The sequence below is a fragment of the Hemicordylus capensis genome, chromosome 6 (genome assembly GCF_027244095.1).
Source record: "Hemicordylus capensis ecotype Gifberg chromosome 6, rHemCap1.1.pri, whole genome shotgun sequence".
Classification (NCBI taxonomy): domain Eukaryota; kingdom Metazoa; phylum Chordata; class Lepidosauria; order Squamata; family Cordylidae; genus Hemicordylus; species Hemicordylus capensis.
In genome coordinates this window covers 60,548,278-60,574,862 of record NC_069662.1, presented here as the reverse complement: position 1 = coordinate 60,574,862, position 26,585 = coordinate 60,548,278, and the positions used below count along the sequence as shown (strand labels likewise).

The window sequence follows — 26,585 nt, the reverse complement described above, 5'->3', positions numbered from 1 at the left end:
CAGTTTAAAACAAAACAAGGAGAATATTTCTTTAAAGATGTTATCTGAGGTTTGTTTGTTTCACTACTGATTAGTTGGGCTGAAATCTTACCAAGTTGATGATTTAACTTCTCACAGTACTTAGTTACTTTACACAGGATATATAAGGCTTTTCACCTTTTGAACCCAGTTCCTTCCCAGAACTGTACTTTACAACCCAGTCATTATTACAGACTGTCCTAACCCGGTCAGAACAACTCCTCTTTGAGACTGCTCCTACCCAGACCCTAATCGCCACTCTAACTTAACTTCCCTTCCAACTTCTGTCACTCTAACGAAGAGTGTGCAAGCCAGCTCAAGTAGAACCACTGCCACACCCCGCCGCTGCCACACCCCACTGCCTCCGATGTCTCTCCACCACTTCCACTACTGCCTCCTAAAGGTACAGACAGTAATCTTTCTCTCGCCTCTTGCCCACCATGCCCGTAGGTTAGGGAATGCCCTTTATTTGTAAATCCTTATCGGATTCCTCTTTACAAGTCTGCAAACTGATTCAACCTGGTTTGATGGCCAAACCATACTGGACCTGGTTTGGCAGAGCCTGAGACCAGACTGGGCTGAGTCAGTTCGAATTTGGTCAAGAGCTGGAGAGGAGAGCTGGTTAAGGAGAGGAGAGCTGGTCTTGTGGTAGCAAGCATGACTTGTCCCCATAGCTAACCAGGGTCTGCCCTGGTTGCATCTGAATGGGAGACTTGATGTGTGAGCACTGCAAGATATTCCCCTCAGGGGATGAAGCCGCTCTGGGAAGAGCAGAAGGTTTCAAGTTCCCTCCCTGGCTTCTCCAAGATAGGGCTGAGAGAGATTCCCACCTGCAACCTTGGAGAAGCCGCTGCCAGTCTGTGAAGACAATACTGAGCTAGATAGACCAATGGTCTGACTCAGTATATGGCAGTTTCCTATGTTTTCCTATGTTCCTATGGTCTGAATTAGAACCGAACTGGCTCAACTGGCTCTGTGCACACTTCTGTCTCTAATTGCCTCATGAGTGACAGCTCCAAAGAGTTCTAAGCCAATTTGCATAGACGTTGTTAGTAGTGTGTGAACCAGCTCGAAATCAAGCTGGTTCACACTTGAAGCAGCTCAGTTCAAAGGCTCAACCTAGAACCAAACCGGGTCTAATTAAGTTCTAGGTCGAGCTGAACCAGCCAAGCTGGCTTGGGTTCGAAACCCCTGCTGTGCAGTAAAAAGGGTTAAAAGGGGTTACTCTCAACAGCTGTGGCTGCTGAGGGGGGGGGGGGCGTAGTGGTAGCTCCCCCAACCCCTACCAGCCTCACCACAAGTCTCAAGCTCCATTTTGGGGCCAGGCTGGGGCCGGGCTGGGCCTTCTTCAGCCTGTTTCGGCCTTCTTTGACCTGTTTTGGGCCTCTGTGCATGCGTAGAGTCCATTTGACCTCTGCACATGCACACGAGCCATTTCTGTGACCTGGGTCCCGCAAATGGCCCATGCAGATATGTGGAGGTCAAATAAATGGCCTTCATGCATACGCGGGGGCCCGAAACAGGTCAAAGAAGGTCAAAACAGGCCGAAGAAGCCTGGCCACAGCCTGGTCCTCGAGACTCATGGGGAGGCCGGCAGTTTAGGGGGAGCGGCTGCCACCCCCATGGCTGCTGAGAATAACTCTTTTAACCCCTTTTTACTGCGCACTAGGGGCTTTGAATAGGGCCTGAGCCGGTTCAATAACTACATAGAAGGAGCGATCCAAGCCATTTCACAGGAGGATGTTATTCTACCTTGTCTTAATTATTTTGTTATATTTCAGAGCATTGTCCATTCCTATTGAAAGCTGGAGCATAAAATAAGGTTCGTGTGTGTGTTAAAGGAGAATGCAATGCTGGAGAAAGACAACATGGCACAAGATGATATGGCACCCAAAACATAACCACCCTGTTTCCAGAAGAGCAACTTTACTAGAGATTAAGGTTGTTCACATGATCGAAATCCCTTTAGGCTAGGGAGGGCTTGGGGGAAGGCAGGAGTATACCTAACTTCTCCAACATGATCTTCTTTAGCTCTGAGCTGTGCCGCACAGCCGCACACATGATTGCCACTGCAGTGAGCAGCATGGTGTTCTGGAGGCCAGGGAAATGCTGCCCAGACTCCAGAAGTCCCACAATGCACTGCATGAGGAGTGTGGTGCATTGGGGCATTCCCCTCAAGCTGGGTACTTTAGGTGCCTGGCTCTGTGTCTTCTTGGGCAGCAGGCGCCTGAGCAGAAACACCACCAGGATCCTCAGTAGAAGGGCATACTCATGCCCTTCTACCTGTTGGAAGTGAAGGACTATGCGCTGTCTCTTGTCTCAATGACATAGGAGGACAGACTAATGAGTCAGCCGGGCTAGAGGGTCAAGACAATGGTCATCCCTTCTCTACTGCTCTGACACTATCCCTTTTGGAATGTAGATTGTTACTTTCAGGGACACTTCCTTCCTTCCAGCCACTTCCTTCCTCTCTCCCTTCTCTACCTGTTCCTACTACCTTGCAACATGCACGCTCCTCTCCCCTGCACCATGTGTGCAGAGATGCAGAATCCATCTGCATCCAGCTAGCTAGCTAGATTAGAGATCCTAACTCCTCACTTTCCTGTCTAGAATGGAGTTCTCTAATAAATACCATATATATTGATTTGAAACTATGAACTGGCTCCAAGTTACTTTACTCTCAGCATAAAAGCATGCCTAACTAAATTCCTCTGTGTTGTGCCTCTGTGCACTCTGCTATAATGAAAAAGGATTTCTCCTGCCAGAGAGAATTCCCAACACTACCTAGGTAGAAAATTCCTGGGCTAGCCAGCAGGGCAGCACCAGGATCAGCTATCATCCCAGCACTTCACATGATCAGCCCTACCGCAGTAGGGCTGTGCAAACCCAGGTAGGGCTGCTGGTGTGTAGACTCAGGAATTCTGTTCTGTACTGTCACACTGCCAGTGTTCAACAAGACAATTGTTCAGTGCAGATTTGCATGGGTGAACCAGTCCAGAAGGTTTGCTTATCTAGTTATCACATTTGCAACCGCATCACATCCTACTCCAAGGAGTCCAAGGCATGATTCAGAGCAGGGGCGTACCAAGGCTGGAGTTGGCCAGGAGACAAGATTTTAAAATGAGCCCCTTGCTGCCTTCCTCTCCTTCTCCTGGCCCCATGTCTCTACTAACTACCCCAACTACAGTTACAAGGTGTAAAGAGCAGCAGAACCAACTAATACAACAGTATCAATGAAGAACTTTAATGATTGCACATATCCCAACTCAAGTCCTTGAGGTCCATAACTTGTAAGTTCCAGCTGCCTGAAGGCACCAACTGTATTATAGTTATACTATAAGGAGGGGGTTAGTTATTGTTTGCATGGCAAACATGCCCCTAAAGCATTGTCTGGTAATTAAGCAATAAACCAATACAGCCATTATAAGGCCATTCCACTATTTTCACTCCCCGCAACTATATATGCACCTGTCTGAGATTATCCTTCATGTACCCAATGACGTGGACGGTACTCCATGAAAACTTGTGCTATAATCCATGTGTTAGTCTTTAAGGTGTGTCACAAGACTCTTCATTGTTTCTGGAGAATAAAGAGGTCCTGGCAAAAATAACAAACAAATGAAACCTGGGATAAAGCTAATGTGGTCAGGAAATTTTCCTCCAGCCAAGCCTCATTGAATCATGCGGCGAAATTAATTAATTCTCAGCCTTTGCTTCCTATCTGTAAAAGGGTGCAGCACCAACCATACTGTAGGCACATTGCAGCTCTAACTACATGAAGATTTATCCCTACTGTTACTACCCTTAACAAACTCCCTAGTAGGGATGTGCACGATATTTATCGGCGCCGGCGGGGGTAGGGCTTTAAGGGCGGGGGAGAGTGTACTCACCCCCCCCACCGCGTTTCCCCCGCCGGCGCTCTCCGAATTTGAAGCCCCTCGGGGCGGCAGCGTTCCTCCTTGCCGCCCCGTTTGCCCCCTCGGCCGGAAGTGGCCGGAAGTTCCAAGCGCGCGTGCGCCCGTCGTGCGCGCGCACGCGCGCTCGGAACTTCCGGCCACTTCCGGCCGAGGGGGCAAACGGGGCGGCAAGGAGGAACGCTGCCGCCCCGAGGGGCTTCAAATTCGGAGAGCGCCGGCGGGGGAAACGCGGCGGGGGGGTGAGTACACTCTCCCCCGCCCTTAAAGCCCTACCCCCGCCGGCGCCGAATCACCGAATCTGCCCCGACACCCGAAACGTTTCGGCGGCCTTTTCAATGGCTGCCGAAACGTTTCGGGCACAAGCCTACTCCCTAGCCCTGGTACCCTTCCTACCATCCCTCCATTCTCCAGGCTCAACCCTTGCTCCGCTCTGCCTGCTGTTTTTCTCTTCTTGTCACTTAGTCAAGCAACTTCCTCAAACCAACCTCCTTTCTCACTAATCCCTGGCACCCTTCATACCAAATTCCTCCCTCCTTTGCTCCTTCTGCAATGGTCCACTTCTCTCTTCCTACTCTTACAATAACCAAGACCGCAGGGATGCTGCAACATATCCTTTGCTTTTTTGGCCCAACACCCTTTCCAGTTAAAATACTAATAATTATGTAGTAGGGCTGGGTGAGGCCTTTGCCTAATTTAATATCAGTGTTGAAAGCTAAACAAACCTCCTTGTATAGAGGCAGTATACCTTGGAAAGCCAGAAGCTAGGGACAAACACCAGGGAGAGCTATTACTCAGCTTTTAAGTTCCACAGAAGCAATTGGCTAGCACTGTAGGAAACTGAGTGTTGAGTCACGAGGACTGTTCATCTGTGCCAACAGTTTTCTTGTTACGATTATTATTATTATTATTATTTTTTAAAAGTCTGGAGCTAGAGTTTTGCCTGCATCACACCGCTCTAATGTGGGTGTGCTCCCCCTTAATTCCAGACCTGGGGTGGGGGATAGCCACAGTGAGGAAAGAAAAGCACTTTGCACATCCATGGATCAGATGTAATCTTTTCTTTACATATCACGTTCACAAGAACAAGTCCATGGGATTGTTGTTCTCCAGGGCTTAACACGTCCACCCTCCCCCCACCCCGGTCTCCGGTGCAAGAAAACGAAAGCAACTCTTGCAGAGGAGGAAGTGACCACGGCACTCTTAGCTCAATTAAGATTACTCTTGGCTCAAATTACAGTGATAGCAAATAAAATAATTTGACTCCTGCGACGTCCCCCTTCTCCCACCCCGCTGTCCCCTATTTACTTCCTCCAAGAGTCCTGTTTGCTGTTGCCAATCCTACATGGGATAAGGATTTCTGGAGAGTTTTCTCTTGCAACTTCAGAGTTTGCAAATAGCTACTAACGATGCAGGAGGGGAAGAGCGGCTCAAGAAGTGGAGTGTGAAGACTAGGACGTAGTGGCCTGCAGCAGCAGCAGTCCCTACCCTGCTTACTCTGGAGCTTCTCCTCCTTGTCTCCTCCAGGTTCTTCATTCAAAGGTTTTTGGTGGGGTTTTTTGGCAATGCCAGTGGCTGGGTTGGCTGACCTCGCCGCTGCCTGGCTTCCCACATACACATCCCTGCTGCTTATGGTGCACAAGAGGCAGGCAGGTGGCTGCTGCCATGCCCCACTGCCCCACCCCCATCCAGAACGGGAGAGAGAGGGTGCACAGGCACAGCTGCTCAGGTCTTGCCTTGAAGGCAAGGGAAAGCCCCCACCACCACCACCGCCCTCGCTGCACCAAGACTGCTGGCCATTGCGAAGCCTGCCTGTGTGGCCGGTTGCAATCCGGGAGCCCTCTGGGGGGCCCTTTGAGGCAGCGGGCCGGGAGACAACTGTCCCCCCTTGCCTATTGGACAGTACATCCCTGATTCAGAGGCTGTTCCCATACAGATGCATCCTTAGTACAGGCATTAAATATTGTTTGCATGAAGTGCAGATGTTGCCAACTCTCATTTCCATTTCCATTTCTTTCAGAATTACAGCCAAATGTCCAAAGAGCAAAGATTAGTCCACAGATGTTTGGTGCTTATTCTTTCAGAATTAAAGCTGCCACAGCTGGGGAGACCAGGGGGCTGCCCTTCCAGGTCCTAGGAAAGTGAAGTTCAGCCTACAAAGCCTACATTCACCCCGATGAGCTGACCTTTCAGCCACACTTTACTTTGCTTTGCTTAGATGCAGCTGAAAATAACTTGTCAATGTGGAGCTGCAAGAACAGCATTATGCACTGGGTTAGACAACATGTACTGAAAGTCTGGATAAGGCACCTAGGTTGGACTGGACAACAAGCTGCACAATGAGGCAATTCTCATGATTGCCAGAGATGGGCCGGGAGGGCATGGGGGGAAGGCTGCTCTTAATCTACTCCCCCCTCCCCCGGATGACCAAACTGTCCATCTTTGGCATGCCTCCTGCATGCTCACATGGGCAGCCCTGCTCCATGCAGCTCCATGAGGCACAAACAAGGGCGGAGGGATCTGGGGCTGGAACCTCTCGTTTTGGCCTCCAGATATCCCACAATGCAATGCATGACATGTGCATTGCATTGGGGATTCCCCCATCAGATGGGCATTCTATGTGCCCATCTCTGTGTCTTCTCGGGATGAACACAGCCCAAGGAGACACACAATATCAATCAAACTTTATTACGGTCACAGACCAGCATAGGAGACACACAATACCCAGTAGCCAGGGTAAAGGTGAAAGCGCACGCTTAGCCTTGGCTAGCAGATGGGTTTCTTAAGAGGGTTAAGCGGGTGGGGAAACATAGGGATCCGTGAGGATTCGGCTGCTTCTCACAACCAGCCTAACCCCAGCTGGACTGCCCCAGGCTGGTTTGGGCTGGTTGTAAGAACAGCCTCAATATCTGGTTTGGGCAGAGCAGGATGCAGGGGAGTGCCTGGCCTCGATGCTGCACAGGGAAACGAACATGCAGGTTTTCCTCAGAAGTCCTGGACATCCAACTTGGCAAGAACAATCTCACAGAGGATACAAGAGCCTTCACCTCTCTTTGTCTGCACAACATGATGGACAGATGCCTCCAGAAGTTTCTTGGCATTCCCATCATCTGGTCTAACTGCCAGAGAAGCTGAAACAGCAGGGGATCTTTACCCCCAAGAAGGTTGACAGTGCATGAGGGAAAGTGAACAGAGCATTGCACTCCTTCATGACCATATGTGGTCATTCAGCAGCAGCAGCACCACTACTATTACTACTACAAATAGTGGTTTACATAGAAAAATAAATAATGCACAAATAAGATGGTCCCCTGTCCCCAAAGAACTCACAATCTTAAAAAAAAGAAAAAGATTTTTCCTACCAGATATTCCTCTCAAGCTTCCCAACCTCTACAGGCTTCTCATCTTGAACAGGTACAATGACATTTGGCGGTGGAGATTGGCCAGCAGAACCACTTCTTCCTGTGGTGCTTGGGGAATGGGTAGTGACCATAATGAAGGGGTCTGATCCTTGAACACCACCATGGTGTGGAAGGGAATTAAGGGGCCTTGAAGGGTTGTGGCTGATGGGCTGACAGGACACCTACACACTTCAGCTGGGTGACTGCAAGTGTCTCAAAATAAAACATCTTTTTAAAAAGGAAGTACCTGGTAGATGTTAAGGTATATTATAATATCAATTGTAAGAGAATATATACATAGGTAAAGATTATTGATAATTTTGTATTTGCTCTTTTGGATTTTTTAAAAAAATCTTTTGGATTTTAAATTGCTACATTATCATTCTGTATCCTTTATTTCAATAGTCTATTTGAGAGTATTTGAAGATCAAGAGACACATTTCTGACTGAAGAAGCATTCAAAATCTTGCATAAGTGCTGCAAGTCTCAGCGATTTGTCTATTTTAGCATTCTGATTGTTCATTGCATTATTTTACATTGTTCAGCCATCTTTCTGTTTCAGCATTTTAATTATTGTGTTATCACCCATTGGGCTACTTTACACTGTATGCTCACTCTTTACCTATGTACGTATTCTTTTACAATTGATATTATAATATACCTTATCTACCAGGTACTTCATGTTTTGGTGTTTTTTAGTGGCGTAGCCAGCAGAAGGGTGGCCCATGTCCATCCTGCTGGTGGCCCCTGCGCAAATGGGGTGTGGCCTGATTGCCTGTGTGTGTGATGTCTGTGTGCATGATTTCATGCAAAAAGGGGGTGTCCTGTGCTCCAACAAGCCCATTTGAGCTCTCCCAAGCTCATTTTCAGCCAGTGTGTGCAGACTGGAAGCATTTATTTCCCTTTCCCCCCCCTCACTGGAGGGGGAGAAAGGGGAATAAACACAGCCAGCCACCAAATGCTGGCTGGAAATGAGCTTGGGAAAACTTGGGAACAGGCTTGTCAGAACCTGGGCCATGCCTCCTTTGCACGTGACATCACACACAAAGTGGGCAGGGCCTGGGCTTTGGAGAGCTGTGTGAATTCTCCCAAAATCATTTCTAGCCAGCATTTGATCACTGGCTGTGTTTATTTCCCTTTCTTTCCCTCCAGCAAGGGAGAGAAAGGGAAATAAATGCCTCCAGTCAGCAAACGCTGACTGGAAATGTGATTGAGAGGGCTGGGGTGGGCCCACAGGCTATCGGGCCATGCCCCTGTTATGTATGATGTCACACGTATGGAGGGCACCAGTGGCCCTTCATTGGCGGCCTGGGTTCTTTGAACTCTATCGTGCAATCGTGGCTCTGCCCCTGATTATGATAATCTTACCCCATTTTTCTTCCCTTGATCAGATTGTTATTGTTTCATTTGTGTCTTTTTGCAGCCTCGTATAAGATAAGATGAAGAATTTTATCAAATAAATATAAATAAATTCTTAATAGTAGTTTAGTTAGACTTACAGCAAAATGAAAGTAAACATTGTTAATATCTTACTGTTGAAAATCAATCCCCTTATAATCAGAGAATCAAGGATGCCGCTACTGTTTGCCACATGGTGGTGCCAGTTCACAATATATTACTCAAAACTGCAAGCAGGAATTAAGACTGTAATGGTACATCGATTCTGAAGATGGGCCAAAGTGTGAGGGGGGGTATGTGTGTGTATGTTAAATAGGACTTATATTGGGGTTTTCTTAACCTGGTATTTTATTCATTCATTCATTCAATTTCTATACTGTCCTTCTAAAAATGGCTCAGGGTGGTTTACACAGAGAAATAATAAATACATAAGATAAATAAAATGGATCCCTGTCCCCAAAGGGCTCACAATCTAAAAAGAAACATAAGATAGACACCAGTAACAGTCACTAGAAGTACTGTGCTGGGGGTAGTCGGATATGGCCAGTTACTCTCCCCCTGCTAAATAAAGAGAATCACCACATTAAAAGGTGCCTCTTTGGCAAGTTAGCAGGTATATCTGGTATACCTGATATAAAATTAATCTCCAATTTTTTTCTGCATAAAGACTACCACATTTTGCTTTATTTCTTTTTTCTGCCTTGCAAGGGGCTATATGTTTCACTTACTGTTGGAGACTGATCCAAGCAACTGCTAAGTTTTGTACTTGTTTTTAAAAAATGGGGGAACAGTGATTTTTGTCTTTGTTCCATAGACCCTTCATGAAAAGTGAAATCTGCCTTGCATCTAGCAGAGACCCTTCATGAAAAGTGAAATCTGCCTTGCATCTAGCAGAGACTAGTCAAATTAAATCTTGAAAATCTTCTGCACTCTATTCTCAGGATGGTTACAAACTGAAGATTTTAGGGCTTTCACATCATGCTCAACTTTGTGCCTCCATTCAGCTTATTTTGGTTAATATCCAGCATGAAGAAGAGTTCAGGAGGATTCAGAAGCTATTGACTAGGCCTGTAGATCTTGAAATGATCTGACCCAACCTGGCAGGAAAATTGTTGGGAGAGCCAATATGACCACCTCAAAACTATTGGGTCAGTCAGATTAGATTGGATCAGAAATCTGACCATTTTCTGATATTCTGTCAAAATTTAAAAGTTATCCCCTTATAAGTTATTCCCCTAAAAGTTATTTCCTTAAAAGTTATTTAGATCCCATCAGGGGAAAGGGAAGCCAGGGGGTGTTTGCCAATTCCCTGGGAGCAGTACTATTAACAGAGTTGAGAATCAGAGCATTGGCCCTTTAATTTTTAAATGGCCTGCTTGCCACTTCTCAGCTGAGGAGCCCCAAGCAGGGGCGTAACTAGGGAAAATGGCGCCTAGGGCAAGCACTGAAATTGCGCCCCCCCCCCCCCAACATCTGACACGCATCTTTCAGAAAACTTGTATTTTACCATGATATTAGCATTAAAACATTGACATAATTAAAACAATTTTAAAAACTGTTTATTATTTTTCAGCATAGAAGCTAATTTGGTATCCACATCAGCCTATTTACATACCTTAAATCTTTTCCAACTTTTAAATAAGGCTTGCTCTTCAGATTTTAAGACGAAGAGATATCGATTTTAAGACGAAGAGAGAGCCAGCGCGGTGTAGTGGTTAGAGTGCTGGACTAGGACCGGGGAGACCCAAGTTCAAATCCCCATTCAGCCATGATACTAGCTGGGTGACTCTGGGCCAGTCACTTCTCTCTCAGCCTAACCTACTTCACAGGGTTGTTGTGAAAGAGAAACCTAAGTATGTAGTACACTGCCCTGGGCTCCTTGGAGGAAGAGCGGGATATAAATGTAAAAATACAAAATACAAATACATATCTCCTGGTAACAGTTTTCACACTGCCAAGATATATCTCCTGATAACAGTTTTCACACTATCAGAACATTTAAAACACATTTTCATTTCTGAACAATAATGCATTTCCCCATAGAAACCTCAAATATACACTTGCATAGGTGAAAAATCAAGGGCGGGGGGGAAACCAAGTTAAAAGCCTTGCCAGTACAAATGAACTAAAAAGATTGGAGGGAGTTTTCCACTGCTTCTGAAGCTCTGCAGAAGCAGTTTCCCACTCCTGAATCTGCTATTGCACTACAACTCCCATCATCCACTGTCTTTTGCCATTGTGTCTGGGGATAATGGGAGTTGTAGTTCAATAACATCTGGAGAACAAAGTTTGAGGACCCCTGGTCTAGACTATCAGGAAGCTCTATGCACGTTTCTCAATCTTTAAAAAGATTTAATTTAATGTAATTCAATTTAGTTATACTTTTAAAAAAAAACAACAACACGCCCCCACAGCAATTATTTATCCCCAATGTCCATTTCCAACACATGCCCCCTAGAACCAGGCATGTTCAGACTTTATTAAAAGGAACCAACTATTTAATTTGGGAGGGAGAAAGAAGGTGTGTGTGAAAAAAATCTAGTTTTTAAACTAAACACACCCATCAGCGCATAACACACTGGCCCATTAATAATCCCATTAATCCCATAACAATCCTCACCATCCCATTAAATGAATTTAGCAAATGCTTCATTTTGTACCTGCTGGCACTGAAACACATCCACTTTTGTACTTTTCTGATCTGTACACACACATACATGGTAAAGCATTCTAAAGCATCCTACAGGAAGGAACCAAAAACATCACAATACAATAGTTATGCACTTGCACTAATCCAGAAAAGGAGGAAATGCACAAATCATTCACCCTAATCATGTTTATTCAGAAGTGAATCCCACTGAGCCTTACTCTCTAGTAAGCGTGTTTAGGATAATTGTAGCCTGAACGGAAGCAAAAAGCCTTTGATTAACTTTGCTCAATTTCCCCATTACACACTCAAACTCATGTCTCATAAAAACAGCAGCACCCCTGCAACACATTCCTAAAAGCTTGTTGGTGGTGTGGTATCCTTTGTAAATCCTGTGAACTATGGAATGCATCACTTCTCTCGGGGAGAAAACAAACTTCTGAATCCACCACCAGACAACTTCTGGGAGCATATTTTGATCAAGCTGTGTGAGGGTGGAGTGTTTTGGGGTGAAGGGGAAAGTTACTAAGCCCTGCGATTAATATTGAGTTTCTATCCATCCAACAAGGTGGGCGTTTGGAATGGGGGGGGGGCAAGTTGTTGGAACACTCTGTACTCCTACTTGCCTCTCCTTCCTTTCACGCTCCCTCTCTCCCTCCTTCTCCTTTTCGTGGGCTCTCTTCCCCCCCCAGCAGATCTCTGGGAGGTGAACAAAAGGCTGGTAAGGAACAGCCAGAAAGCAAAAAGGATGAGGTCGGATTGTGGTGGTAATGTGGGAGGGGTGTGTGTGTGGCAGCATATCAGGGAAGTACGGAAACAGAGATCAGGGAGGGAAGAGGGGGAAAGAGAAAGGAGCAAAAGTGGAGGGGGGGAGGAATGAAAGGAAAACTGACCACTTGCAAACAACAGATCTCACTAGTTGCCAGTTACAGCAGCAATGAATGAATAATGACCCACCAGCACAGGAGAAACATGAAAAGAAAGTTTTGCTTCTTCTCTCGCCGGTTTTCAAAATGATTCCCTGAGCGACTCTGCTCTCCCCCTCACAGCATGTTGGAGATCGAACAGGGGAGGCTCATGTATATTGTTTTTACCATTTTTGGGGGCCAGGCTCCTGGAGCTCAACGGGGCATGTCTAATCGTATTTTCCGTTTATGTGTGGTTTATGCCCCGGTGAAGGTTTCTCTGAGGAAGAAAGTGTGGGCTAAACTAAAAGATATCACCAATACTAGACGTCACCTTCTAGTGGTGGGCAATTTCAATAATAGGGCGCGCCCAGAGGATCGGAGGACCTTTATAGATGGATGTCCCATCTCATCCCCATGCTCCTCTTTAACAGTCAAGGAGAGTAGTTTACAATCTTACTTGTCAAGAACTCGGGTTAGAGGACAAGGCTTTGGATGTGCATAATTCTATTGAGTTCTTTCCCATTTCCCATAAATCGGCCTTTGCTCTTAATTATAAGCAGACATGTGAGTCTGGGAGTAAATTTACCTATTTCCATCCGAGGGTAGCCAGCCGATTGGATAGACTATGGGCGCCTCCCTCCTTTCGGGTGTACGGTTGTAAATTAAGATTGACTCCGTGGTCAGACCACGCCATGGTCGGATTTACGTGTACCGATGGGGAGGTTTTGCCCAGAGGGAAGCCTTTATGGCGCTTACAACCAAAACATTTGAGTTCCGATTATTTTAAGTCACTTTTGTTATTAGAACTGAACCGACAGATGAGACTGATGTTAAATAACACTGAAGATGTCATGGTGAACTGGGAGATCTTGAAGAGAAGGATCTCTAAGTGTGTAAGATTAGCTGATAGTGAGGTCTATAGGAAAGATATCCAAGAGTACCAGAGAGCCATTTCTCAATTGTTGAGAATCACGGATAGGATGAATAAAGGGGAGGCTTTCGAAGAGGAGAGACTTGGGGGATGCAGAGCTACTATCCGTCACTTTCAAAATCAACTCCATCAGAATCGGCTGATGAGTAAAATGTACCGGACTAGGGGTGCGATAGTCGATAGAGATGAATGGGCCAAAAGGAATGCGCCAAAACCGCACTTGGGCTTCCAAGGTCTGAGGACCGAGGAAGGAGTCCTGAAAGTTAACCCTCAAGACATGCTCTGCGTCATGTCTCAATATTACCAAAAGCTGTACGCGGAATGGATTGTCAAGGAAGAGGATGTGTATGTGTATCTGAAGAACTGTCGCGCAACGGAGGATGCCAGAGAGGGTCGGTCTCAGACGAAGGAAGAATGCGACTCCATGGTCTGACCAGTGACACCCGAAGAAGTGAAGGGAGTCATCTCGGGAGGCAAGGGAACTTCGGCTCCGGGCCCGGACAGCTTGACGTGGGCTTTTTATAAAGAATTTGTGGACCTCTTGCTGCCAGTATTAGTCGAGCTATTTAACTCCTGCATGGAGGAGGGGGCTCTGGGCTGATCCTTCACGGACGGGCTTCTGATCTTCTTCCCCCAAAAGGGGGATACTTCGCTACCTAAAAACTGGAGACCCATCACTCTGACCAACGTCGACTACAGGATCCTGGCGAAGATCTTGAATCAGAGATTGGTGGTGACGGCTGCGAAATTGATTCATAGTCTTCAGACGAGCGCCGTGCCAGGCAGGAACATGGTGGATTCTCTGTGCTTAGTGAGGGAAGTCTTTCGATTCATCAAACAGGATCGTTGGAAGGGTCATCTGTTACTCCTCGATCAGATCAAGGCCTTCGACAAGATCAATCACACCTATCTGTGGGCACTGCTCCGAAGCAAGGGAGTTCCGTCGCGATTCGTGGACTGGGTACAGATGCTATACACTGATGCGGGAGTGGTCCCGCAAGTTAACGGCTGGAGAGGCAACCGTATCATATTGCATTCAGGGGTGCGCCAGGGCTGCCCCCTGAGTCCACTATTATACATCTTTGCTCTGGATCCAGTTCTAAGGAGAATCCAATGTGAACCCCGCTTGCCAGGATTCGTGATCCCCCTACCTTCGCCGGGTGAGGTCTTCCCGGGATCTAGTGAGGAAGAGGAACCGGCGATTACGGCGATGGACTCAGAATCGTCACATGACATCGGGAAAGAGACCCCCAGCGATTTCAGAGTGAAGTTTATAGCGCAAGCCGATGATGTGACCTTGCTGTTAACGGGGGAGGAGGAGGTCCGGGTGGTGCTGGACCTTTTTGCCGAGTACGGAGGTGAACGTGGAGAAAAGCTTTTTCGTCGAAGTGGATCGGGGGAAGGGACAATTACGATATCTGCCGGTGAGGGATCGAGCGGAAGGAGGCCCCGAGGAAGGGGGACCCTCGAGAGAATGGAAAGATGCGGTGCGCGTCTTGGGACTCGCTTTTGGAGTCAAAAGTCACGTCTGGAAGGAAGACTGGCTCGCGTGGGAAGAGAAGGTTACCGCTCAATGGAAGAACTGGAAGTTATCGATGTATCAGAGGGCGGTCTATGTCAAAACCTACCTAGTGCCCATCGCCCACAATCTGGCGACGGTCTACCCCCCTCTGGCCGATCTGCTGAGGAGGGTAGAGGGACGAGTGTTTGCTTTCGTGGGGAGGATGAGCACCTTCCTGCTGCCCAGGGCAGTGGCCTACCAGACCATGAAACAGGGAGGCCTGGCTTTCCTGGCGTTGCAGTCTTTTTTCTTGGCCAAATTTGTGTCTTATAATTTTGGAATTTGGATCTTCTGCGTCGTTTACGACAGAGGAAATCTGCTACAGAGACTATGGGCGGCGTTATTCGCAACTGGCTGGCGAGACTCCCGGTGGGGAGTGGACTGGTGGGAGAAAGGTGCCTTTCTCGGGAACGTGACCCAGAAGGTGAAAGAGGCCGTGCTGGAGTATTTCGAGGATCTCCTCGGTTGGATGAAACAGGGAAAGATCGTGCCCGCCGTATTGAGGACGCCTTGGACCGTCCGACAGATGAACAAGAGCGTATATGACACGGCGCTGACGGAGGGACCCTTCTCACGGGCACAGAAACGTAGGTTGTCTCGAAGCGGGAGCTCACAGTCTTTCTATCAGATGGGAGAACCGGTTGCGTTCCTGAATGAAAAGAACATAAGAATAGCCCTGCTGGATCAGGCCCAAGGCCCATCTAGTCCAGCATCCTGTTTCGCACAGTGGCCCACCAGATGCCAATTGGGAGCCTACAGTCAGGAGTTGAGGGCATGCCCTCTCATCTGCCATTACTCCCCTGCAACTGGTACTCAGAGGCACCCTGCCCTTGAGGCAGGAGGTGGCCTACAGCCCTCCGACTAGTAGCCATTGATAGACCTCTGCTCCATGAAGTCATCCAAACCCCTCTTAAAGCCATCCAGGTTGTTGGCTGTCACCACATCCTGTGGCAGAGAGTTCCACAAGTGGATCACACGTTGTGTGAAAAAGTACATCCGTTTGTTGGTCCTAGACCTTCTGGCAATCAATTTCATGGAGTGACCCCTGGTTCTAGTGTTGTGTGAGAGGGAAAAGAATCTCTCTCTCTCTCCACTTTCTCCACACCATGCATGATTTTATAGACCTCTATCATGTCTCCCCGCAGTCGTCTTTTTTCTAAACTAAAAAGCCCCAGGTGTTGTAGTCTTGCCTCATAGGAAAGGTGCTCTAGTCCCCTGATCATCTTGGTTGCCCTTTTCTGTACCTTCTTAAAAAGGACATTGTGAACTGGAGAAGGTGACCAGATGTGGTGACCAGAACTGTATGCAGTACTCCAAGTGTGGTCGCACCATAGTTTTGTATAAGGGCATTAAAATGTTAGCCGTTTTATTTTCAATCCCCTTTCTAATGATCCCTAGCATGGAATTTGCCTTTTTCACAGCTGCCGCACATTGAGTCGACACTTTCAACGAGCTGTCAACCACTACCCCAAGATCCCTCTCCTGGTCCGTCACCGACATCTCGGATCCCATCAGCATATACTTGAAGTTGGGGTTTTTCGTCCCAATGTGCATCACTTTACACTTGCTAACATTGAACCGCATTTGCCATTTTGTCGCCCACTCCCCCAGGTTGGAGAGATCCTTTTGGAGCTGCTCACAATCCGTTTGAGATTTCACTACCCGGAAGAGTTTGGTATCATCTGCAAATTCGGCCACGTCGCTGCTTACCCCTGCTTCTAGATCATTTATGAATAAATTAAAAAGCACCGGTCCCAGTACAGGTCCCTGGGGGACCCCACTTCTTACTTCCCTCCATTGTGAAAACTCTCCATTTATACCTACCCTCTGTTTCCTGTCTTTCAACCAGTTAGCAATCCACACATGTATTTGTCCCTTTATCCCATTACAGCTAAGTTTCCTCAGGAGCCTTTGATGAGGAACTTTGTCAAAAGCTTTTTGGAAGTCCAGGTAGACTATGTCAACTGGATCACCTTGATCCACACTCTTGTTGACACTCTCAAAGAAGTCCAAAAGGTTGGTGAGGCAAGATTTACCTTTGCGGAATCCATGCTGGCTCACTCCGAGCAGGGCCTGTTCTTCTAGGTGCTTTACAATTATATCCTTGAGGATGCTTTCCATCAATTTGCCTGGAACGGATGTTAGGCTAACTGGCCTGTAATTTCCCGGATCTCCCCTGGATCCCTTTTTGAAAATCGGTGTTACATTTGCCACTCTCCAGTCCTCTGGTACAGAGCCCGATTTCAGGGATAAGTTAAATATTTTAGCAAGAAGGTCGGCAATTTCACATTTGAGTTCTTTGAGGACTCTTGGATGGATGCCATCTGGCCCTGGTGATTTGTTAGCTTTCAGTTTTTCCAGACAGTTTAGAACATCCTCCCTTGTCACTTTTATCTGACTCAGCTCTCTAGCCTCCATCCCTAAAAAGCCTGGTTCAGGAACAGGTATATGCTCAGTATCCTCTGCTGTGAAGACAGATGCAAAGAAGTCATTCAGTTTCTCTGAAACCTTCATATCCTCCTTAATAATCCCTTTCACTCCCTCATTGTCTAATGGCCCAACCGCCTCCCTGGCAGGTTTCCTGCTTCTGATGTACTTAAAGAAGTTTTTGTTATTCCCCTTGATACTTTTGGCTAAATTTTCCTCAAACACTCTTTTTGCCTCCCTTATTGTCACCTTGCATTTCTTTTGCCAGAGTTTGTGTTCCTTTTTGTTCTCTTCATTTGGACAGGCCTTCCAATTTCGGAAGGAAGTCTTCTTCCCTTTTATGGCTTCCTTGACGGTACCCGTTAGCCATGCTGGCATCCTCCTGGACTTAGTGGTACCTTTCCTCCTTTTGGGTATACAATCTAACTGGGCTTCTAGTATTGTGGTTTTGAGTAAACTCCATGCACTCTGGAGCGAAGTGACTCTCCTGATTTTCCCCCTCAGCTTTTTTTTTCACCATACTCCTCATTTTGGAGAAGTTTCCTCTTCTGAAATTCAAAATGTCCGTGTTAGACATCCTTGGTGATTCTCTCCCCGCATGTATGCTGAATTTGATGGCACTATGGTCACTGTTCCCTAAAGGGTCGATGACACTGACATCACGCACCAGGTCCTGGGTGTCACTCAGAATTAGATCTAAGGTCGCCTTCTCTCTGGTTGGTTCCATGACCAACTGTTCTAGGGCACAGTCATTTAGCGTATCTAGAAATTTGACCTCTTTGTCCTGACTTGAATGTGAATTTACCCAGTCTATGTGTGGGTAGTTGAAATCACCCATTATTACAGCCCTGCCTCTCCTTGACGCCTCCCTGATTTCCTCCTGCAACTCCCAGTCACTGTCATCATTTTGATCCGGAGGGCGATAGCACGTCCCCAGTAGCATGTTTCCTTTCCGACCTTGTATAGTCACCCACAGGGTTTCTGTGGAGGACTCCAGTCCACTTAGGTTTTCTAGCTTATTAGATTCTATCCCTTCTTTAACATACAGTGCTACCCCTCCTCCAAGGCGCCCCTCCCTGTCCTTTCTGTAGAGTTTATACCCAGGGATAACAGTGTCCCACTGGTTCTCACTGTTCCACCATGTTTCTGTTATGCCCACTATGTCTATTTCTGCGTTAGCAACCAAGCAGTCCAGCTCACCCATCTTGGTTCGGAGGCTTCTGGCATTGGCATACAAGCCCCTATACGCTGAATCTCTCCCCTGATGTATGCTACTCTTTTGACTCTTTGACCTGCTGGCACAGGCTCCCATCTGCTCTTTATGCGGTTTTGCTCCATCCCCTTCTGTTTTATTTGCATTCTTTGCAGCCTCACACTTTTGCCAAACGGGATACTGCCCAGCTCCCATCGGCTGTTCCCCAAGTGTCATTTTAAAAGCTGCTCTGCAACCTTTTTGATTTTAAGCGCCAGCAGTCTGGTTCCATCTTGGTTCAAGTGCAGCCCGTCCCTTTTGTACAGGCCTTGCTTGCCCCAAAATGTGTCCCAGTGCCTAACAAATCTAAACCCCTCCTCCCGGCACCACCGTCTCATCCACGCATTGAAACCCCTCAGCTCTACCTGTCTCACTGTACTTGCGCGTGGAACAGGTAGCATTTCTGAGGATGCTACCTTGGGGGTCCTGGACTTCAAAATGCTACCTATCAGCCTAAATTTGGCTTCCAGGACCTCCCAACTGCATTTCCCAACATCGTTGGTGCCAACGTGCACCACGACAGCTGTCTCCTCCCCAGCACTGCCTAGGAACCTGTCTAGACGGTGCGTAATGTCTGCAACCTTCGCACCAGGCAGGCAAGTCACCGTGCAGTCAACACGCGGGTCACAAACCCATCGCTCTATCCCTCTAATGATCCAATCACCAACTACAAGGAGGCCCCCACCCCCCATCCCCTGTGCAAGAGGATATGGGCTCATCATCCACGGAAGGGGTCCCTTCTAAAGGAGCATCTCCCTCTTCCTCAGACTGATGTCCTCCTTGCCCAAGACCTTCATTCTCCTTGACAGCAGAGGAGCTACCGGCCCTGGAGTGGGATGCCTCTATCACATCCCTGAAGGTCTCGTCCACATGCCTCTCTGTCTCTCTGAGCTTCTCCAGATCCGCCACCTTGGTCTCGAGGGAACGGATTTGTTCCCTGAGAGCCAGGAGCTCATTGCACCGAGCACACACCCACGACTTCTGCCCATGGGGCAAATAGTCATACATGTGGCACTCTGTGCAATACACTGGGAAGTGCCCCTTCCCCTGCTGACCTTCTATCTTCATACTGTTTTAGTTAGCTCTTTACAGTATTTATGGAGCTTCTTGTCCGTTTATTAGATATTTTGTTAGGATAGGTCTCAGCTGTAATGGTGAGCTATTTAACTGTCCAAACAGCCTTTCCCAAGAATATGAGGGATATGAGGGAGGGATATGTACTTACGTTCTCTTCTCCACCAGGTTCCTTGTGATTGCGATTTCAGGGGCTCGTTCCAGGCTCCCCCGCACACTTCCCGCTAAACTCCTGCAAAACTCCCACGTCCTGTTCGCTATGCTCTCGGGCCTTCACCTCATATGTAGAGTAGCCTTCCAACTGTCACACAGGATGAGAGCCAAAGGAAAGGAAATGTGGGGCCCCACCCAGCCCTAGCTGACTCCACCCCCACCAATCAGCAAACAGTGCCTTTAGGGAACCCTAAGAACTCCTAGCCCTCTGATATCTTAACCCTAGCAAGGAACCCTAACAAGTAACACTCACAAAGATAGAGAGACTAAGACCTACCCCTTAAAGAGAAACAGCCCCTGCAAAACTCTCCTCTTCTTGTTAGTTTGTTTGAGGGAGAAAAGGCTAGATGCTTAGAAAGGCTTGCTCACCTTCTCAGCTGTGTCTGCTCTTCCCAGAGTAGCCTTCCAACTGTCACACAGGATGAGAGCCAAAGGAAAGGAAATTCCCTTTCACCTTTAGGAATTCAGGTGGAGGATATATCATCGAGTGTTACCCATGAATGGGAGTAAATGGTGGCTCCAGCCCGATCAGCAGCTCTGCCCCAGGATAACTTGCCAACAGGAAGCCGCCGTCTCGGAAACGCCTCCGGTGGAGACTTATGCTCACTTCCTCAAAGAATGCGTGACGACGAGGGAAGTGTGGCGAAGGGCGGGGTCCCTTTTCCGATGGCCCGAATTGGGCACGCAGTCCTAGGAGGCTCTGACCGCGGGCACGGTCGGGGATCCTCTCCCGCCAGGTCCTAGTAAGAAAGTGGGTCGGAAGAGGGATAGGTCAGGGGGAGTTCTAGAGAGTAAATGGAAGGTTCCGATCTATGTTTTTTGGTTAACCAGTTTGTATATCATGCATGCCTCCTGGAAATGGGTGGGATGGGGGAAGGGGGCAACTCTGCTGGGGACCTTCTGTTCCCGTGGGTTCCCCTTGGGGGTTGCCCCTCCCCCTATTTCCAAGAGACAACCTGTCAAAATCACCCTTCTGCTGACTCAGGGAGGATTTCTCTTGAGTCAGCAGAGGAGTGATTTTCACAGATTGCCTGCTGGGAATTTGGGGTTGAGAACAAGGGCAACCCTCCATGGGGGGGCAGGGGCACAGGAACAGAGGATCCCCTTTGGGAGTTGCTTCCTCCCTCTACCTCCCCCCACCCCATTCTGAGGGGGCAACCTGTCAAAATCACTCCTCTGCCAACTCAGAGAGAAATCTTCTCTGAATTGGCAGAAGGGTGATTTTGACAGGTTGTCTGTTGGGAAACAGGGGTGTGGGGGGGAGGCAATCTCTACAGGGGACCAACAAGATCTCAGGATTCTCCTCAAGGGGTTTCCTGCTCCCACACCCACCCAATTCCCAGGAGGCAACCTGTCAAAATCATCCCTTTGCCAACTCAGGATTTCTCTCTGTTGGTAGAGGGGTGATTTTTAACAAGCCACCTCCTGAGAATCGGGGGGGGGGGGGCAACTTCCTGAGCGGACCCACAGGAATAGAGGGCCCCCCATGGGTGGTTGCTGCAGCTCCAACTCCCAAATTTCCGACAGCAACCTGTCAAAATCACCCCTCTGCCAAGTTAGAGAGAAATCCTGTTTCGGCAGAGAGGTGATTTTGACTGGTTGCCTCCTGGGAACTGGGGAAGGGGGAGAGGGCAAGAACATGGAGTCCCCCATGGGGGTTTCCCCTTCCTGTCACCCCACCTTCAATTCCCAGGAATTGGTCTGTGTAAACAAGCCCATTGCCAGCTGAGGAAAGATTTTTAAATGGCCTGCTCTGGGCTGCTAAGCTGATAGTGATCTAAATGGCTTAGGTCCAGAGTACTTAAGAGAGCGCCTTCACTGTCGTGAACTCTGTCGCTTATTAAGATCATCTGGAGAAGTCCAGCTACGGTTGCTGCCAATTTGGTTGGTGGCAACTTGGGACTGGGACTTCTCTCTGGCTGCTACAGGGCTTTGGAACTCGCTCCCTGCTGAAATAAGAGCATCTCCTTCTCTGTTTTTAGGAGGACCCTGAAGACATACCTACTGTATTTTCCCAGGCCTTCAGATGAGATTAAACTTTTAAATTTAATGTGTTTTTATCTATTTTAATGTTTAATATTTTTTGTGTTTTAATTCTGTACACTGCCTTGAGATTTTTATACTAGGTGGTATATAAATTCAACAAACAAACAAACAAACAAACAAACAGTGATAGGGACTATCGGGTTCAGCATGCCTGGAGGAACTATCCAATTGCACAGGCCTACTAATGACTACTTTCTGATATTTAATCAGTCCAAATATAGGTATTACCCTGCTTTACTTTTGATCCTCCCCCATTCATTAATGTTCCTGAAATAAATGAAATTGCCTGGTCAAATACTGACCTACCTGCTAAGATTTCCCTGCTTCTTCGCCTGCTTCCTCATCCTTATTCACCATAGATGAGTGGCTATTTACAAGCTGCAGATCATAAATATTAGGCAAACATTTGACAAATATTGAAACATTTAGAACATCCAGTTAATATTCAACAGCAGGATTTGTGAATGAGAATTTATTCTGGCATCATCATTGTCATCATTAGTAATAGTAATAGTAATAGTAATAGTAATAAAAACCACAAGCTGTCACCTAACTTTTCTTACATTTAAAATGCCCATGGCTTAAAGAAAATCATCAGAAGGGCAGTAACATGATAAAATTAGAAACAATGCTTTCCTGATTGCTGTCCAGAAGGGAAGTTTTCATTCAAGTTGGGACTGGAAGTATTGCTCATTTGATTTCTTCACAGAGGCAAGCTAAAAGCAATCACTGATGAATAATGTTTTAAAAACCACAAACAGCAAAAAAAAAAACCCAAAAAACCCCCAGACGAATAGTTTGTAATCATCTGAAATGTCCTAATGCAATGCTCAGTCATCATTTTGCCAAAATGAAGAAATCATGACGGGGGAAATCTCTATCATTCTTCCTAGCACATGACATGAAATTCTGCTGTGTCATGGATGAGAACATCTACAGTGTCTCAAATGCTTTTCAGTCCTAAGGTCAAATGATATCCTAAATAATCATGTATTAAAATAACGAGCATTTGCTGTTGACCAGCAGCTTTAAAACAGTGTCCCAGAGGACTGTGGTTCCTCCATGATTTTATTAATGAAGACTAAGCATCAGAGGCGTAACTAGGGAAAACAGCGCCCGGGGCAAGCACTGAAATTGCGCCCCCCCCCGCTGCCCCCCCCCAGCATACATCTGACACACAGGGATCTGGGAAACAGTCAAAAAGCACGTTGGGGCAAACCGCCATCTTTTTCCCTGCTTTTTTCCCCTCCCCCCTCCCTCTCCCCCTCTCCCTCTCCCTCTCTCTCTCCTTCACTGGCTTGCTGCAGCTGCAGATGACCTGAGATATCCATCTCTCTCTCTCACTCAACCCTCACAGTGTTTTATTTTAAAACTAGGTCTGACTCATTTCTGATCAGTTGCCTACAGCCTTGGACTTGGTTAAGTTATATTGTTCACATGTTAAAGACATCCACATTCTAAACACTTCCAACTATTGGAAGCAAAGTACTGTATTCCCCCTCACCCCACCGCTTCCCTTGGAGCAGTCATACTATTTTTTGCTTAATATATCCAGATTCCATCATTAAAGGCTAAATAATTAACTAGATTTTGACAGCAAGTTTTGTGCATCTTCCAAATATAGTTTTGTGCATCTTCCAAAAATAGTTTTGTGCATCTTCCTAATATACTGCCCAAGGATGCACAGCAGATGATGGATTTCCAAATGTCCTCTATTCTACACACTATTAAAGCTCAGCAGTCAACAAAGCTGGTTTACCAAACATGTAGAGTTCAAAGCTAACATCATTAGACATTAGCTCTCAGTTCCTGGCTTCGTCTATCTCACACATCATCCCAAACAAAAATTGGCACATGCATAAGAAAGTTCAATGTGTCAAGTCCCCACATCCCCCATCAAAAACAACATACATCAACTTCAGTCAAGAGTTGGAATTTTAAAGGGGGGTGGGAGATGGGGGGGGGAGAAGAGAAAATAAAGTCTTGGTCTTCTTTTGAAATGTACCTGAACTGAAGACGACATTCCAAGCCTATTATGCCTTCAAGCTGTCCCACACCTTACAACAAGAAACACCCCCATCAGGAAGAGAGGAAGGCAGATAATGGTGTTGGTTGTTGTTTTAAATCAAACTGATTTTTAAAAAAAAAAAAAAAAATCACAGTCCATGAGGCACCATGTCCTCAAAGTAAGGGGGGGGGGGAGAAGAGAAGCAACGCTGGAATCACATACATTCTTTTGCAACTTACCATTGATCTAGTAGTTTGGATGGTGTGGTTGGTGAGTGTGTGTGTTTTTTTCGCCCCGCCCCCTCCGCAAACGGGCACTCCGTACTTTCTTAAAACAGCCCTGCCCCACTCCAATCCACCTCCCTTAGTTCTTTTCTACAGAAGGGAGAAAAGTAATCCGCAATGTTGCACCGATCTCCTCCCCACCACCCACCCCCGACCGCTATATTTTCATCTTCCACCTCCTCTCATGCTTCGCAAAAGCATCTGAGAGTTTAAAAGAAAAAGGGAGGGGGGAGAATAGAAGGGGGCTGGAGAGGACGTTGCACGAAAATGTGTATCAGTGGAGAGAGAGACTTGAGTGTGATCCTCTCCTTCCTCTGTGTGTCTCTCTCTCTGAATAATGAGCAGCAACCAGAGGGAACGGGAGAGGGAGAGAGAGAAAGAAGACAATCTCCTTGCCTACCACACAAAACGCAAGAGCACAGGGGATGCAAGAAAGCTTTCTAACAACAATAAATCCCCTTTCAATCATCCCTCTCGCTCCGCTCGCACACACATCCGGCCCGGCTCGCCTCCGTGTGGCCCTCCCTGGTGCTGCTGCAGCGGCGGCTACGACGGGCCCTGGCCTAAGCCTGCGTGCCCAGCAGCAGCATCGCGCCGCCCGTCAGGCAGCCCCTTCACGCCGGAGGCAGCCCCGCACCAAGCACGGCGGGAGGCGGTACAGGCCAGGCAGGCTGCTGCGCGCCCAGCAGCAGCAGCATTGCGCCGCCCGTCGGCAGCCCCTTCACGCTGGAGGCAGCCTCGGAGCTCCGGGCAGTGCACGCACCAAGCATGGCAGGAGGCGGCGCAGGCCAGGCAGGCTCCGGGTGTTGGCGCTCATACCCCAGACACACTTCAGTGCCCCACCCCGCACCTTACCTTGCCAAGCAAGCCACAGCAAGGGAAATAAAAGAAGTAGCACCAGTCGCCTCATGGTCTTACTGAGAGAGGTGGGCTCGGGAATGCGCAGTCCCCCTCACACTTCAGGTTCACTCAGCCTCACTCAGCCAGCCTCACTCAGCAGAGTCATGGCAGATCCAGTCCACCCGCCCGCCAAAACAACAAAACAAACCACAAAAGGGACGGGGGGCGGAGAGAAAAGAGGCACCCTGGAAGCAGAACCTGATGCCAGGTTCTTCTTCAGGCAGCTCAGCCGTCTCGGACTCGCGCCCTTCCTCAGGTGGTGCCTTGGTGCATGGCTTTATTTCTGTCTCTTGTCTGCATGTGCGTGCGTGACTAGCCAGAGGGCCTCTTTCTGGCTGGCGATTGGCGAAGTTCCGTGGTCAAAGCAAGACAAGCAGCAGGAAACGCGGTGCCCACCGGGCCGCCGCCAAGCCATGGGGGGGCGGGCGCAGAAGGGGCCGCTTGTGGGGGAGGGGGCGCTGCCGATGCGCTCCCTTGACTGTTGAAATTTTTTTTAAAAAATTAAATTAAATGTTTGGGATCCTCGGGGGTCACGGCGGCGCCCCCCACGTGATCTGCAAAGATGGCGCCCGGAGCATGTGCCCCCCCTGCCCCCCCTATCGTTACGCCTCTGCTAAGCATCCCCAAAAGAAAGCATTGCCCTCTACTGCTAGTCTTTCCTTCCTTCACTGAGCCATGTAGGGATTTAGGATGCATTCTCAGTTCCCCTGGAGAATACATATACTCAGTAGGCCTGGTCAGTGCTCTATGCACATAGAGCATACCTCAGAATCTTCTGCAACAAAAACTAATGCATCCTGCTGCCGCCTTTCGCCCTAGATCCTGATGCAGCAATAAGACTATCCATCACTCCTTTTGCCTGCTGCCTGAGGCAATTGCCTCATCTTGCCTTATAGAAGGGCTGGCCCTGCCTGTGTCTGTTACTATTAGGGATGTACAAAATGTTTCCATTCAAAACAGGCCATTTCGGGTGTCTCAAGCTTGAAACAAACACCCTTTAAATAAAGAGCCTGTTCAAGCTCAGAACAAAACAACCCCATTTCAATTTGAAATGTTTCAACATTTCGAGCGCCATTTTTGAGGCCCATTTTCCACTTCCTGATTGAGTTTCTGGCACTGGCTTCTGATTGGCTTGCAATCTCCTTGCTTCTTAGTTAACTTCTTATCATACAAATCAAGTGTTGTCATGGGCAACTATGCCTCCATTGGCACATTTACTGTGTGCTTCTGCAGTGTTTTTCAAGGCAGGGTTGCAAAATGCATTGCAAATTGCAATGCAAAACTTGTGGGCACTCTGTGAGCGCAGCTTGTTCTGGCCAAAGGTAACAATGGGGAAACTGGAAACACCCATTGTTCCCCATAGATGGCTCCTAGGGACACCAAAGTGGGTTGGGTGGTAGGGCGTGAGAGGTGCTACCTACCATCCACCACCCCCCCCAAAAAGGGCAAGTGGGCAATTTTAAACAAATTTTAACCCTTCCCCCAAACCCCCATAGGATTCTTGCCCACTTGCCTTTTTCTTGTGTGGGTTGGGTGGTAGGTAGCACCCATCATGCCCTACCACCCAACCCACTTTGGTGTCCCTAGGAGCTACCCTTGTGGA

At 47.8% G+C, this 26,585-nt stretch overlaps 1 protein-coding gene across 2 annotated transcripts in view; it reads right to left on the bottom strand.

Annotated features, from left to right (window-relative positions):
• The window catches only part of RASSF6 (Ras association domain family member 6), a 69,055-nt gene extending 44,830 nt beyond the window's left edge, over positions 1-24,225 (bottom strand). The window contains exons 1-3 of one of the 2 annotated variants that reach the window (XM_053260481.1): positions 24,038-24,225; positions 22,097-22,168; positions 20,114-20,484 (exon numbers count right to left, since the gene is read on the bottom strand). The gene's annotated coding sequence lies outside the window, so the exon portion shown is untranslated. Of the gene's footprint in view, positions 1-20,113; positions 20,485-22,096; positions 22,169-23,795; positions 23,897-24,037 lie in introns of those variants that run through there. The other variant, XM_053260483.1, reaches the window with a different exon arrangement.
• Between the last annotated feature and the right edge of the window lie 2,360 nt (positions 24,226-26,585).